Below are 15,123 nucleotides of genomic sequence, written 5' to 3'. Positions count from 1 at the left end.
AGGTACCTGTTCCCAAAAGTGGAACTTCCACTCATTTGCTTCCTCCTCCCCTCTGGTGCCCCATTTGGCACCTTTCAGGGGGGGAGGGGGGAATGGGTACTTGTTTTTGACAGGTACACTTCCCCACTTCCGGGATACGGCGCCGCGGCCCCATCCCTCGAAAGTTCGGCCCCCTCCTCCCTCCCCCGCTGCCGAGCCAATAGGAATGTGCAGTGCGCTTCGCGCATGCGCAGTAGGAACCCGCCCGTGAAGCCACAAGGCTTCACTGCCGGGTTCCCTCACTGGCAATGGCGGTGGCAGCACCCAGGGCCAGCCTTTGGGGTGTGCGAGCTATGCGGCCGCACAGGGCGCCATGGGCAACAGGGGCGCCGTGCCGCCATCACAGCTCGCAGAAGATCAGGCCGCACAGCGGGAGGTAAGCGGCGACCGCGGCCTGGACAGAGTTAACACACAGCTCAGCCAAAGAGACGCCACCGCTGACTGATCCCTCCTCCTCCTCTGCAGGGACGCCAGAGGAGATAGATCGTCAGCTCCTCCTCCTCCCGCCCCTTCTCCTCCCCCTCCCGCCCCGCCCACACTCCCTGGGGATTTGTGGGCCGGAAAGAAGCTGCAGACAGTGTGAGGTCTCTCTCCTGCAATAATGTGGGGGGGGGGGGGCTCTCTAATGTGGGGGGCTCTCTGATGTGAGGCGGGCTCTGTGTGGGGGGACTCTGATGGAAGGGGGGCTCTGTGTAGCGGGGTCTCTGATGTAAGGGGGGCTCTGTGTAGCGGGGTCTCTGATGTAAGGGGGGCTCTGTGTAGCGGGGTCTCTGATGTAAGAGGAGCTCTGTGGGGGGTCTCTGATGTAAGGGGGGGCTCTGTGGGGGGGGTCTCTGATGTAAGGGGGGGCTCTGTGGGGGGGTCTCTGATTTAAGGGGGCTCTGTGGGGTTCTCTAATGTAGGCGGGGCTCTGTGAGGGTCTCTGATGTAAAGGGGGGCCTCTGTGAGGGTCTCTGATGTAAGGGGGCTAAGTTATTAGTGATCATAAAAAAAGAAGAGTCAAATAAAGTGGGGGGGGGGGGCCACAGGATTAGCTCGCACAGGGCGCCTGAACACCTAAGTTCGGCCCTGGCAGCACCCGACAGGCGATGGAAACATCGGCTGCGGTGCCGACATCGCTGGACTCCAGGATAGGTAAGTGTCCTAATATTAAAGCTGCTGACTTTTCATTTTTGGAGGGGGAGGCGGAACTCCGCTTTAAGTTCAATTGGCCACCACGAAGCTTGCTGTACTTTATTTTCTGCGCACACCGCTTGCAAATGTGTGAACGGAGTGACAAGGCATGTTTCCTTGCCTTGCGGCGGGAGTGCGCAGGAATAGCTGCCCAATGCCCTCTCACCATACCTGGTATGAATGGACCCTGAGAGCAATGCTACATTGTATATCATGAAGAGGACAGTATACATAAGATGTCCTCCTCCCATGGCCATATAATTGGAATGTGTTTTCAGCATATTTGTGAATGTATCTTGGGGCAGCACATTCCTGCCTGTTTATCCTCACAGAACATAGCTGCTTGTTTTCATAGCAAGGACCTTTCACACACACACTCTGACTCACAGCTCTTTCATCCTCCTGATGTTTTCACCAACCTGAAGAATCAGCACAGGCCGGGGGCGGGGGAAAGGGGGGGGGGTGTGTGGGGAGTATTTGTGCTCCTTTTGGTAAAGTAACCTCTAAAAATAACCAGCATTTCCTTTAGCTGCTAGTGACCTTCCCCCCCGCTCATCCCTTTTGGTATTGTCTGAGAGCTCCTTTAGCTGGATGGTCCCACAGCTGTTGCCTCAGAAAGGGGGTGTGTTGGGAGTGTGTACATAGCTGGCCTCTGATTGGCCACCGGCATTACTCGAGGACCTATAAGTTTTCTCTCAAATGAGCGGCGATCAAATCAAATCATCCTCAGCGCTACGTCACGGGCCGGAGAGCAGGTAAGGGAATGAGAGTACTTTCCCATCACAGTTACATCAGTTTGCAGGACATATCAATGGATCTTTTATTTTCACCTTTTTTTATATTTTTTCACATCAGATCTTTGTACAGGACATTATTTTGTATGTATCTTTTTTTCACCGTTTTATATATTTTTTCACATCAGATCTTTGTACAGGACATTCTTATGCATGTATATTTTATTTTCACCTTTTTATACTGTGTATGTATGTATGTATGTATGTGTATATATATATATATATATATATATATATATATTCACATCAGATCTATCTCTTTGCACAGGACTGTCTTATGCATCTATATTTTATTTTCACCTTTTTATATATTTTTTTTCACATTAGATCTTTGTACAGGACATTATTTTGAATGTATCTTTTTTCAAATATATATATATATATATAATTATAATATAAATTTTTTTTTTTTTCACATTAGATCTTTGTATAGGACATTCTTATGCATGTGTATTTTATTTTCACCTTTTTATATATTTTTTTTCACATCAGATCTTTGTACTGGACATTATTTTGAATGTATCTTTTTTTTTTTTTTTTTCACCTTTTTATGTATTTTTTTAACATCAGATCTTTGTACAGGACATTCCTAACAATGTATCTTTTTTCCTTTTTTCATATTTTGTTCACATCAGATCCCTTTGTACAGGACATTCTTATGAATATCCTTTTTTATTTTTACCTTTTTTTATATATATTTTTTTCACATCATATCTACTTGTACAGGGCATTCTACTGAATATATCTTTTATTCACCTTTTTTTTTAATAGATTTTTTTCACATCAGATCTTTTTACAGGATATTGCTATCAATGTATCTTTTATTTTTCCCTTTTTCATATTTTGTTCACATCAGATTTCTTTGTACAGGACATTCTTATAAATATCCTTTTTATTTTCACCTTTTTTTATATATTTTCTTGTACAGGACATTCTTCTGAATATATCTTTTATTCACCTTTTTTATATATATTTTTTTCACATCAGATCTTTGTATAGGACATTCCTATATTTTTACTTTCATCATTTTTTTTTCACATCAGTTCTTTGTACAGAACATTCCTATAAATGTATCTTTTTTTTTTCTTTTTTGCCTTTTTTTTTTTTGCAAATCTTTTAATATCAGAACCATTTTCTGAAACCTACTAAAGCCTGAAAAAGGCTTACCACACACATTACAATCTAATTGTACAATCTCCTTTAGATCTACCAATGACTGTGTAGTGAAAAGTCTGCTTGATTGGATACAAATTGCTTGGCTAGCTAAGGTCAATCTTCCTGTTGCATAGTTGTGGTAAATCGAATGGTGGGCATACACACTGATAATAATCAATTTATTTTCCAATCAATCTCTTGCAATAGGAATAGACAATAGGCATAGACAATCTATAGTGGATACCTGCTTCAATCAATATGCCACACACAGAGAAGTGGATTTAAATCTAGTTGATACAAAACCTAACGTATCGCTTGCATCTTTGTTTCCACCACATAATCTGATCGCTAAAAATACAACCATGTTCATGAACAAAATATCTCAGTGCTGCTGATCAATGCAAAACAATCGATCGTTTTCAGCTCTGGCCAATTAATTGATTGTTTTGATCGAATCACATATGATCTGATAATAAAATCAAAGCATGTATAGCTATCTTAAGGTTGATTATACAAAGATGGTAATGTGAATAGTGAGCTCAAGGGTCCATTCAAAACCACAAAGTGCATTTTAGAAAGCACTGCAATGCTTTTTTTTTTTTTTTTTTTTTTTTTTCCCCCTTCACTAAGCTTTATTTGTAAAGAAAACTTCAACTGACTGCTTGACTCCTTGTTTTATGTATGTTACGCTTACATGCATTGCATCAGGTTGCACTCGCATAAAGTAGTGTATGCTGTACTTTTTTTTTTTTCAGGGCAGCGTTCATCATTGCACATGCACTGCTGTGAACAACCCCCATAGAAATACATTGATTTTTCAATGTATAATGACTGGCATGAACTGATCAACACATGTGAGTGCATCAGGTGTGAATGGACCCTAAGCGCTCATTCACAGTCGAGCAATTTGTCATGCGATTTGACAAGTCAAATCTCATGAGAAGTCGCAGCCTAATTCTGGCAATGGCACTGTTCAGTGCTGCGCAGCATCGATTTGCAAAAGTAGTTCCTGCACTACTTTTGCCGATTTCAGGTGCGACTTTAATAGACATCTGTGCATAAAGCTTTCAAGTAGCACCTAAAAATCACACAAACCTGCTACTTTGAAATTGTGCTACTTCAGCACGATTTCAAAGCATCATCAATGTGAACCAGGGCTCCGGTATCCTGAAAGCTTGATGGTGAATATTGTATAAAAAGGTGAAACATCCAGCTGTGCCTCCACCATGAGATGGCCAATCACCAGAGGAAATAGACTCTAGATTATAAAAGTCATGAGCGCAGGAAGATCAAATATCCTTAAGACCATAGTCATCAATCCTCTTTCCTTTGCAGTAAATGGGAGACTTCTTTGGTGTCCCATGGGAACACTCACATAGGGTTCACCGGCAAATAATGCATGTAGGCTGAATCAAAGACGCTCCCATAGTGTGAAACCATACTAAAATGTATTAAAGATAAGATACCAACTACTTCCATGGAGGGCAGAGTCCGTGCTCGCGACGTTACCATGCCCACTGACCCTACGAAGCTGTTGGCTTGAATCCCGGGATGAATATACTTTGCATATATGCTCATTTTTTAACTGCCTCTATGTAAGTAGTTGGTATCTTTTTTTTTTTTATTTATCTTATCTTTGATAAGATAAATTTTATACGGTTTCACACTTTGGGAGCTTCTTTGATTCATCTTGCATGCATGATTTGCCAGTGATCCACTGATTATTCCCTATGTGATTGTTCCCATTGGACACCAAAGAAAAGCCATAGAGGTCTCCCATTTCACTGCAAAGGAAAGGTCGATGACTCCGATCTTAATGATATTCCATCATGCGCTCATGACGCTTATTATCTAAAGTCATTTTCCTCTGGTAAGTGGCCTTCTACTATTATATGGTGGAGGCGCACCTAGGTGTTTTACCTTTTTTATACGCTATTCACTATCAAGGTGTTTTCATATATGTTGAACACTTAATCCCTCACATTTTTCCTTGATGTAATCTACTAGTTTCATGGTTGGATAATATCACTTCTGATTGGACTGTAATATTTATAGGATTTATAAATTTTATAGGATTTATAATGTGTAATATGTAATATATTATATAATATTAATAATATTAATTAATTAATATCAATAATGTAATATAATAATGAATTAATATTAATAATATATATATAGATGTAATATTTATAGGATTTATTTCTTTGTAATTTTAGCATGGCAATTCTGTTTTGTATATGCTGTTTACGATCTTATCCGTATTGTTTGTCAGCGGCTTTCTAATTTGGGTTTATTTGTGCAATAACTTTGAAATGTAATTATCCTGAAAGCTTGCATCTTTAAAGTGGTTTTAAAGTCAGAAGGTTTTATATCCTAATGCATTAGGATAAAAAACCTTCTGTGTGCAGAAGCCTCACTAATACTTACCCCATCTAGATCAGCACTGTTGCACAAGAGACTCAGCTGTCCGGGACTCCCCTCCTCATTGGCCTAAACAGCAGCGCTGTGCCATTGGCTCCCGCTGCTGTCAATCAGTCAGTGAGCCAATGAGGAGAGAAAAGGAGGGCCGGGCTTTGGCTCTGTGTCTAAATGGACACAGGGAGCTGCTCTTCAGCTCGGGTGCCCCCATAGCAAGCTGCTTGCTCAACCAGAGGGTGGGGCCAGGAGTGCCAAAGAGGGACCCGAGAAGGAGGATCTGGGCTGCTCTGTGCAAAACCATTACACAGAGCAGGTGAGTGAAATATCTTTGTTATCTTTAACAATAAAAAAAGACTGAGACTTTAGTATCACGTTAATAAGCTAAGTTAGCCAGTAAGGGCTTATTCACACCAAGGTAAAGATGTCCGCATAATATGCTGGCACTTCATTGAGGCAGACAGTGCCTAATCACAGGCACAGACATTGCTAATTACATATTGCTAATAATGAAAAATAGGCCAGGAGCAGCAGCCAATAGGGTCCCTGTATGCAGCTCGCTGTCTGCATGTCTACATATGTAGCACATATGTAAGATACAGGCGAAATGACAACTCCAGACCTATTTTTTTTTTTTTCTATTTTTTACGCTTCTTTGCAAAGCAGAATGTGTCTGCTGCTATACACAGCTGCATGGATGGGCTCATTGACTAGAATACATCTGCATGCAGATGTGTACAAAACTATACATTGTATGCAGCATTTATTACATCCATAAGGGTATCACTTAAAATGCAATCTTTCTATAGCCAGATTTACTCCATCTTCTGTTAATCATATGTACTTATAGATTTACTACACAGATATATGTTCCTGCTGTGCCATTTTTGTTCCTGGTGTCTTTTTCCTGGCACACATCTGTAGATGTTGCACTAGTAATAAACGGGAATGGATCCTCTCCTCCCTGCTAGTAAACAGTGCAAATATTTGAATTATTATACAGGAGTTGTATAGTGCCAACAGTTTGCGCAGTGCTTTACAATATGGGGGAAGACAGTACAGTTACAATACAATTCAATACAGGAGGAATTATAGGGCCCTGCTCCTTAGAGCTTACAATCTAATATGACTCTAGTGGGGAAAGTGGCAATGTAATCCAATCCCAATTACAGAAGAAACACCAGCTCCGGGCTTCCAGCAACAAAAATTCATATACCACAAACTTTTTTTTTTTAACATAATGTTAGAGCACACAGACGCTCATATGGACTTGCATATATGGATAAATATATGGATGACCTCTGTATGCAAGTGTGTTTTTTTAATCTGGCGCCGAGTATCCGGAAGTGATGTCATGACATCACTTCCGGGTTTTTACATGCAGACCCGATCAGAGGCTGCACGTAAAAAAACGAGAAAAAAAAAAACCTGTAAAGACAAAGGCATAATGAGCTAGTATGCATCACATACTATAGCTCACTATGAAATACTTACCTAGCAACAGGGTGGCCGCCCTGCTTCCTTGTTCGCGATCACATCATGCGCGGGAGCCGTCGTTCACGGCATAGGTTTCTGAAGGAACGGCATGGCATGAGGTCATCGGCTGCATGCACTGTAAATATCTCCTAAATGGTGCAAGTTTATTATTATTATTATTTATAGCACCTATAGGTAAGCCTTAATATAGGCTTACCTATAGGTAAATGTAAAAAAAAAAAAACTGTTCCCACAAATAGGGCTTTCTTTTGGTGGTATTTGATCACCTCTGCCATTTTTATTTTTTGCGCTATAAACAAAAAAGAACCACAAAAAAAAAAAAAAAAAACAATATTTTTTACTTTCTGCTACAAAACATACCCAAAAGAAAATGGTAAAAATCGAATTTCTTCATCAGTTTAGGCCAATATGTATTCTGCAACTATATACGCCAAGCATATATTGATTGGTTTGTGCAAAAGTCATAGCGTTTACAAACTATGGGATAGATTTATGGACTTTTTTTTTTGATTGCAGCAGGCAAATCTGACTCCAAGTGACACTTTTTTGGGGACCAGTGACACCAATACAGTGATCAGTGCTAAAAAATTCACTGTTACTGTATAAGCGACACTGGCAGGGAAGGGGCTAAGTGTGCTCCTAGGGAGTGCTTTCTAACTGTGGGGAGAGTGGATGCGCTAGACTCTAGAGGAAAAGAGATCTGTGTTTCAGCTAAGATCTCTCTTCCCCTGTGACAGAACAGCAGTCTGCCTTGTTTACATAGGCAGACCGCCATTCTGTCATTCCACCGAACGATCAGCGTGTCCCGGTGGCCATTGCGGCTGCCGGACCTGCTGATTGGCTCCCGCTGTGTCCAATCACTGTACATATATGTGATTTTGCAAAGCCGGGCTGCCCTCCCGCAGTATATATGAAGCAGGTGGTCTGGAAGTGGTTAAAAATGATGCACCACGGCATGTAAACAGCCCCGGGGTGTTGTAAAACTGCTGCTCAACCACCTGTTTTTGACAACCCCGACTGACCTTCTAATAGAGATTTTATTACATGACCTATTTGGTATCTATTATTCCTAGCACCAGGTGTTTGCTTTCTATACATTATGTGCTTGCATACCTTCCCAGATCCGGAATTAATATTTAGCAGGATTATTCGGCTCTCCACAACAGTCCTAGTTTCTTGTGGCCCCTTGGGTAAATTAGTTGTCTACCCCTGCGCCAGAGGTTACTTGAGCAATGCCCAACATCTGCCTCTCTCAGATAACTAACACTGAAGATCTTTTTAGCCATTTTTAAGGATAGAGGATGTTCCCAATGACTACAGATTACTAGCAGATTCCTCCACCCATTCTATATAGCATACCATGGATGGACCAATCTCCCAGTGCCCCACCTATTGTGTCTTGACGGTAGACCCTTCCGGCTGTCAAAATACTCGGATATTGCCTACATCTGATTGGATGAAACCATGGTTTGGCTGTCATTTTTCCACCCAGCTCCACTGATTTTTCAATTCAAGGAAGTCTAGCGGGAGGTTTGCCACAGGGCGATCCACTAAGTCAATTTAGGAACCTAAAAAAATTCTTCCCATCGACCATTACAATAATATACTGTGAGCTGTAGAGATAGCATTTATTACTTGGGGTTTCCTGAACCCAGTAAGCTATTCCAAGGGTTCCTTTTTACAACAGTGTGGATTAGTTAGCAATTCCACCTTGCAGCACTAGGGTCATTGGATCAAATCCCAACCAAGAGACTAAAGGCCCGTACACACGTACCGATGGTCGGCTTACAAATGTTCCTCTTTTCTCCCCGGGATGTCGGTGTCTGCTGAAAAGTGCAAAGACAGCACAAGGACAGCACAAGAATTTTGTCCGCCGACTGCAGAAGTGATGTCATGTAATGGTTAACTTTCCCTGTGTTTTCTATTTTCTGAGCATGCCCAGTCTTGCAAATCTGCGGTCTGTCGGCCGAATTGTGTACTGACAGGCGAACAATCGTCCGTTCTGGTGTCGGCATACAAATATTTTCATGTTTGCACGAAAGACTTTTGTCCGCGGATTGTGCGCAGACATCTGTCGGAGGCACCATACTAACACGCGTACAATCGGCAGATCCTTCGTCCACCGACGTTTGTATGCCGACGATCGGTACGTGTGTACGGGCCTTTACTGCATGAAGTTTACAGTACATGCTCTCCCTGTGCTTTTGTGGGTTTCCTTTCAGACTCCAAACATATGCTGGTAAATTGTCTCTACTATGTGTGCATGCAAGGCAGGGATCTTAGATTGTAAGCCCTTTAGGGCAGGGACTGATGTGAATGTACATTATATGAGCTAAAATGTTGCACTTTCTTCTATGTTTTATAGCGCGTAGTATGTTTGTTTGCAGGTATTTCCTTTTTAGCACCATTTTACCCTAGTGCAGTTTACACCTTTTTTGCTAATGGTTATATATACAAACACACAAACACACATTACAGGTGGTCTCTGAGTTACAAACATCTGACTTAAGCCCCGTACACACGCATCGAAAATCGGCAGGGAATTTTCGTCCGACCGATCTGCCGATTTTCGGCTTGTTAGTATGATGCTTCCGACAACCGACTCCGACTTTTCGGCCGAAAAAATCTGGTGTGCAGGCCATAAAATTTTTGTCTGCCGTCAAAACACGGCCGATTTTCGTGCAGTCAGTACAGATTTCGACAGGGAAAAATCTAATGAGCAAGTCTGGGCATGCTCAGAGAAGAAAAAACACAAAGAAAGCAAACCAACACGTGACATCACTTCTGAAGTAGAATTTTGTTGGGCGAAAAAATTCGTGTGCAGTCTAGGCACATTCCAACCAACAAAACACCACTCTGGACAAAAGACGGACGATCGGTCGGCCGATAATCGTTGCGTGTGTACTAGGCTTTACAAACGTCCCCTACTTACAAACTGAGGGAGACAACAGGAAGTGAGGAGAAATCTCCCCCTAGGAAGGGAAATTCACTCCTGTAAAGCCCCGTACACACGATCAGATTATCGAACGATCTGTCGTCCGTTATTTGTGGCATGCTAGTCTGATGTGGAAAGTGAAGAGGTTATTTTCATACGAATTTTCCCGTATGACAGAATTCTACTTCAGAAGTGATGTCATGTGTTGGATTGTTTTGTATGTGCTCTTTAGTCTCTGAGCACGCCTAGTCTTGCTCTTAAGATTTTTTTCTATCGAAATCTGTACTAATGAGACGAAAATCAGACGATGTATTACGGACAACAAAAATCTTATAGCCTGCGCATCAGGATTTTGTCAGCCGAAAAGTCGGAGTCGGCTGTCGAAAGCACCATACTAACAATCCGAAAATCGGCAGATCGGTCGTCGGACAAAATTTCCCTTCAGATTTTCTTATCGTGTGTACGGGCCTTAAGAGTTCTCATGGGAAAAAGGTGTCTCCACTGAAGCTTTATCACCAATCCTTGCTTCCACAACAACCCAAAATTTTCAAAATCCACTTGTCCTAGGGACAGAAAGTGAGGTGACATCTTCTGAACAGGGGCACAGACAACAAATCAAACATTACAGGGCTGGTAACCCTTCCCCATGCTATCCAAAAAACTTAAAAATTATTTTTTTTGGCTAGAGTGACACTAAAAAAAATGTACCTGTTCCGACTTCCTACAAATTCAACTTAGGAACAATTCTACAGAGCCTATCTTGTTTGTTACCCCGAAGACCGCCTGTATATGAAAAGTGCTGCATAACTAAATACCTGTAATAAATTAAAAGGTAGAGAAAGCTGGTTTATGGGCAAAAGGTAAAGCACTGTAAAAATTGCAAGCAATGCCCAACATCTACATAAAAACCTGTAATAAAAAAAGGTTGAGAAAGCTGGTTTATGGGCACCTAAAGAAACAGATGTGGGGAGCAGTGATTATTTGGGTTCTCGGCAGTTAGGCTCGGTTCACATTTATGCGATGCGGGAAGGCTGCGAATTCGCAGCCTGTTCCCGCATCGCACACGCACCCCCGGCAGTTCACACTGCCATATACGATACGCTGGGGGTGTCAATGTAATCTTAACGACACCCCCAGTTTGATCGCATATCGCAGTGCGATCGTGCAGTTCGCACAGGATGGGATCGCACAAGTGTGAACCGCTGTGCGATCCGATCCTGATGCGGCTGCAAAAATGCCTCCTGTGCGTGTTTGCACCGGGTGCGATGGGAATTTAGCCATACAAACTGTATGGCTAAACTCGCACCGCACAGCTGATCGCATGTAATGTCGGAGCAGTGCGCTCCGACATTACATGCGAACCCGGCACTCGCACAAATGTGAACCGGGTCTTAGTGCCGGTTCACACTTATGCGCTTGCGCTTGCAATGCGAATTTGCAGTGCGAGTTTCCCTTGTGTTTTTCAATAGTACCAGCGCGATTGTAATGAAAATTTTATTGCGTTGATTATGTTAATTAAGCTCAGGAGGGGTGGAGCTGAGGGGAAAATCAAACAAAAAATAAAAATTCGCACATAAGAATTCGCACATATCTGAACTGATAATGCGAGTCCAGACCGATTTACATTGATGTCTATGGAGACTAAATTCGCAACGCAACTCTGTAAACTCGCACAAGACCCTTTTTATCATCGCATCACATTCGCATCTGGATCGCAACGCATAGATGTGAACGAGTGTCACGAATTCAATGAATTTTGTAAATGCATGCGATTGGAGACTATTTAGAACGCATAGCATTCGCAGTACAAGCGCATAAGTGTGAACCGGCACTTACTGTTATGCCAGCTACAGAAGAAGTTTGAGATGGAGGAAAGATACATTTTTGTTTTGTATACAAAATAGTTACAATGTTCTAAAAACCAACAAATAGTGAAGATGTCCATATTGGCACCAGCAGCAATTATAAACAAAAAAATTCGACATATCAAAAACCTAAAATCTGCAAGTTTTTTTTAGTGTTCCAAAACCAAAAGACTCTGTTAAAGCCTGTTTATTGTGCATTGTTACGCTGACAGTCAATTCTATTCTATTTACTAAAGCATAAAATAGCATTGTATTTATGGACTTACATGTACAGCAAGTGGTAGTCTTTCTTGTTGCTTGTAGCCACTGTGCATACTGATTAGTCCTTCATTCTGGGACTGGTACCCAAGGGGAATCCTGGGAATTCTGCCCTTTTACAAAAGTCTTTGTATCTAGGAAACTGTCCTTTACGTATAAGGGAACCAGGGCTAACTGGAAATTTCTGGATTTGTGTATAAAACATTTCCATGGGTCTCAAGTACACCAGCTAATAAATGCAGATCATTACATAGCTGTTGAGAGGGGGATTATATAACTTTACCAAAGTATATTCATGAGGTCCATAGATGAGAGTTTAGCTTGGCTTATAATCAGAGTACTTGTTTCCTGACCTCCTGTTTCTATGCCCTGTGCCTCTAGAATAATGCGTTTTTATTAGCAGGACTTATTCTTATTCATTATCATTATTACTTATCATTATTACTTTAAAAGATTTGATATGTATCTGTAGTGTATACCCTACAGTATATATACTATATTACCAAAAGTATTGGGACTCCTACCTTTACATTCACATGACCTTTAATGGCATCCCAGTCTTAGTCCATAAGGTTCAATATTGAGTTGGCCCACCCTTTGCAGCTATAACAGCTTCAACTCTTCTGGGAAGGCTGTCCACAAGGTTTAGGAGTGTGTCTATGGGAATGTTTGACCATTCTTCCAGAAGCCCATTTGTGGGGTCAGGCACTGATGTTGGACGAGAAGGCCTCCACACTAACTCATGCCAAAGGTATTCCATCGGGTTGAGGTCGGGACTCTGTGCAGGTCTGTCAAGTTCCTCTACCTCAAACCCGCTCATCCATGTCTTTATGGACCTTGCTTTGTGCTCTGGTGTGCATTCATGTTGGCACAGGTAGGGGCCATTCCCAAACTGTTCCCACAAAGTTGGGAGCATTAAATTGTCCAAAATGTCTTGGTTTGCTGATGCCTTAAAATTTCCCTTCACTGGAACTAAGGGGCCAAACCCAACCCCTGAAAAACAACCCAACACCATTATTCCCCCTCCACCAAATGCATGTAAAGGCAGGTGTCCTAATACTTTTGGTAATATAGTATGTACGGTATGTAATTATGTGTGTGTATGTAGTCATATAGTCTCTCTATCCCCAAGAACAAACCTTGTTGCAGCTTGTCAGTCTTAAGCCGCATTGGATTTCTTTCAAAGATTTGTCCTTCATTTTCACCCTGTAATCAAGCCACTACTGTGCATCATCCTGTCCTGGAGTGACAACTCACTGTAGTGTATCTATGAAGGAGCAGTGTTGTCAACCTAGGCTGCTCCTCTGATTTGAACTATAAACTCCACCCCTTTTTTTGCTCATCTTTATTACATAGTTAAAACATGTTCTGGCATTTGCATGTTCTCTGGATGCTTTGGTTTCTTCCCACACTCTAAAGACATGCTAGTAGGTCAGTTGGCACCTGTCTAAATTGGCCTGTATGTGTATGGGAGATAGCTCAGATAGGGGCCTAAAACTGGCCTATAGATGGGTGTTTTTTTACAATTCCGCCATCCAAAAAAGCGAGGTGAATGAAGGAATCTCTTCCAATGAATAACTGTATTTTGGCAGCGGGACTCTCTGTAGCAGATTGGCTGCAGCTGCTGATTCACAAGTTTTCAAACAATCCCATTCAACAAAAGTCAATCTTAACAATCCATTTCCGTAAAACAGAAATGACCATACATGGATCGAAATTCATCCTGTCTCTGATGACTTGGCTGAATTTCAAGCATGTCGTGTACTACATAATCACCATTTAGTATAATGCTCAGAGTACTGGATAATCCCACAAGATTCGGATTGACGCGTTTCACCTGGAATATGGGCTTCTTCAGGTTCCTATTTTCAATATGTGAACCTTATAGCACACAAGTGTCAAACAAAAGGCCCGCATGTGGCCCCCAGGCCATTTCATGTAGCCCTCGCACCTCTCCTGCAGCTGCGGCACCCCCTGGCCTCTGCGCCTACCATGTCTCTGTAGTTGGCAGCAGAGAGGACAAAACTTCTTCTTTGCCAGATCCTGCACTCCTCTGTGCAGCTGCAGAAAGGCTCGCCTTTGCCAACCCTCCCCCCCGCCTTCTCAGCAGTCCGCAGCAGATAGGAGAGCAGAACTACTCCTACAGATCCTGCACCTCTCTGTGCAGCCTTAACACCACCTTGCCTCCTGCCTCCCCTGTTCTCAGCATTCAGCAGACTCTGGAAGCTGACTCCAGCCCTCCTCTGGATCTCCTCCAGATCCACCCGCATCTTCTTCCTGGCAGCAACATAAGGTAAGAGGGTGCATTGTGATGTAAGGAAGGGTGGGTGACTTTTGACTTCTGATGGTGGGGGGGGGGGGCTCTTGACATCTCATGTAAGGGGGCGTGGGGTTCTCTGGGCATCTAATATTATAGATATAACTGGCTCTTTGATGGCAACCATAATGCTGATGCGGCCCGCGATGAAATGGAGTTTTAACACCCCTGTTATACAGATAAACAATACAAGGAAAATATAAATTCCAGGTGCATCCATACAACCATTATTACATATGCAAGCATTTTTATTTCAATACACCAAGGGTGCGAAAAGAAGGAAAAACAAGTAATCCTCCTATCAAAAATATACAACTTAGATGGAGGAAAAAAAGAGGAAGGTAAAAGGTGGGGGGGTGGTCCATCCTGAGTCAGCATATTGGGGGGACAGAAGGCTGGAGGGAAAAGAAGGAACTATAGGTTTTACCTCATAAACATCCACAAGAAATGTACAATAAGGTGTATTGTAAACCTCTATCCTAAAGGATCTAAAAGCTTCTGATCTAAGATCGAACATCAATCTATAGTATTGGATCAGAATTTGTAGGTGAAGCCGCCATCAACAAAGTAGACATCTAATGAACATAAATAATAAACAAAAATTCAAAAAAATGAGGAGGAGGGGGGGGGGGGCCCGGTCTATCTAGAAACGAGGCAAAACTTAATTTGTCA

The 15,123-nt window shown here is 42.3% G+C and overlaps 1 protein-coding gene across 1 annotated transcript in view; it reads right to left on the bottom strand.

The window, feature by feature from the left end:
• SDSL (serine dehydratase like) overlaps positions 1 to 12,167 on the bottom strand; it is a 147,234-nt gene extending 135,067 nt beyond the window's left edge. The window contains exon 1 of the mRNA XM_082268704.1: positions 12,143 to 12,167. The gene's annotated coding sequence lies outside the window, so the exon portion shown is untranslated. The remainder of the gene's footprint in view (positions 1 to 12,142) is intronic.
• Positions 12,168 to 15,123: the final 2,956 nt, after the last annotated feature.

The sequence above is a fragment of the Pelophylax lessonae genome, assembly GCF_965119305.1.
Source record: "Pelophylax lessonae genome assembly, chromosome: 1".
Lineage (NCBI taxonomy): Eukaryota > Metazoa > Chordata > Amphibia > Anura > Ranidae > Pelophylax > Pelophylax lessonae.
This window is presented reverse-complemented; position numbering and strand designations above follow the sequence as displayed.